At 39.1% G+C, this 1,841-nt stretch overlaps 1 non-coding gene across 1 annotated transcript; it reads right to left on the minus strand.

Moving 5' to 3' along the window:
* Positions 1-659: 659 nt before the first annotated feature.
* Positions 660-730, minus strand: trnaf-aaa. Its single transcript has one exon. It is a non-coding gene; the product is annotated as a tRNA-Phe (tRNA).
* Positions 731-1,841: the final 1,111 nt, after the last annotated feature.

Raw genomic sequence — 1,841 nt, forward strand, 5'->3', positions numbered from 1 at the left:
AACAGAGTGTTCGGATACATTGAAATTCAGTTCTGTTCAGATGCCCAGAATTCTTGTTGAAGCCATACAATGCTCTGGTTAGTCCGCACTTGCAGTGCTGAGACAGTTCATAAGAAAGCAATCAGAATAGCTGTGTTGGACAGATAAGTTATAAAGCATGATTAGATAAACTTTACTCTCAGAGGGAACCACAATAAAATTTGTTTGTCAGCCTGGCTCAGTTGTTGCACTCTCACCTCTGATTCAGAAGATCGTGGATTCAAGCCCCACATCGGGACTTGGAATAACATAGTCTTAGCTGACACTACAATTGCTGGGAGTGTGTTGTATTGTCGAAGGTGCAGTCCTTCTTTAAAATACAATTATATAATAATCCTTGCATTTGATATTGCGCCTTATCACATCTTCAAGAAGTCTCAAAGCACTTCACAGAATATACTAAAAAGTGAATAGACTGTATATTTTCTGGGCGAAACTCAGCAGCCAATTGCGGACAGCAGTGTCACACAAACAGTCGTGGATTGAAGTGACCAATTTATTAAATTTTTTTAAGGAATTATTAACCTCAGAAAAACAATCCGCTAATCGATTAACAACCGGATTCCTACTTACTACTAGGTAAACAGAGGCATGTGGAGTAAGAAAACATGCCCAACATTTCACCCTGCTGGGAATTGAACCCAGGTCTCTCATTTTTGATGAAATGCTCTAACCACTGAGCTACAGGACTCCACAGGTATTTATAATAATCCTTTGGTTTTCATAACATAGCAGCTCATCGTGTTGTCGAGATGTCTCAAAGCAGTTCATAAGATTGACTGTAAAGTATAGTGGGTGTCTGTTTGCAGAGTATACTGCAGAATGGATCTCTTTCATGATCCTCACTTTCATGTGCAAATCACTTCTTGTTCTGGCACCTCCCTACCTCTCCAAACTGCTTACAACCCCCTCTTCTACTCATCCCCATTGAAGCAGAAACTGTTGATTCTTTTAAGAACAAATTAGATAGATTTCTATTAAGAAACAATATCTTGGAATACTGTATATAGGTTGGGACATGACATATGCATGGATCTCAACATTCCCAGTAATCTGGCTGCCTGTCAACTCATGAGCTGTCAATATTTCTGAGTCAAGGGGAGAAAAATCAGATTAGATTGATCAGTGAAACTCTTTGCTTTGACATTCATCCTCAGGAAGTGACGAAAGTTGTACACATTTTGCATAGTATTCCTCCTCTAGAGAAATCGAACATTTAATATTTTCCCATGTTACTTTGAGCTGAGATTGTTGGTCTATTGCAGCTTTGAGATGTATGTTAGAAAAGCAGTTATAAACTTTGTTTTCAGTGGCTGAAGAGTCCCTTTTATGTAGTTCATGACACACTATTCACATATGTGCCCTGGTTCTCCATGAAGGTTCCTGGTATTAATATCTGCCTTGTATGACTGTTACCACTATCATTTCTTATCTGCAATAGGTGATTGGAATTGCTTCATGGTAGCAAATATACCAACAGGCTATACCAATGAAATCCTAATCCTTTGAAGGGGATTCTTTATTGTTCTCTGTCTGTCTGTCTGTCTGTCTGCCTGTCTGTCTGTCATTCTCTAAGTCACTCTCTCTCTCTCTCTCTCTCTGCCTGTGTTTCTCTCACTCAGTCTTTCTGTCTCTCTTTCTTCGAGTTTCTCAATCTTTCTCTCTCTGAGTCTCTCTTTCTTTCTCAGAATCTCTCTCTCTCTGAGTCACTCATTTTCTTTCAGTCGATGACTTCATCTGTATATCTATTGCATCTCTTTTTCTGCCTCTAAGAAACATATAAAGTATACCTTCTCTCTCCC

Source organism: Callorhinchus milii, unplaced genomic scaffold (assembly GCF_018977255.1).
Source record: "Callorhinchus milii isolate IMCB2004 unplaced genomic scaffold, IMCB_Cmil_1.0 Scaffold3, whole genome shotgun sequence".
NCBI lineage: Eukaryota > Metazoa > Chordata > Chondrichthyes > Chimaeriformes > Callorhinchidae > Callorhinchus > Callorhinchus milii.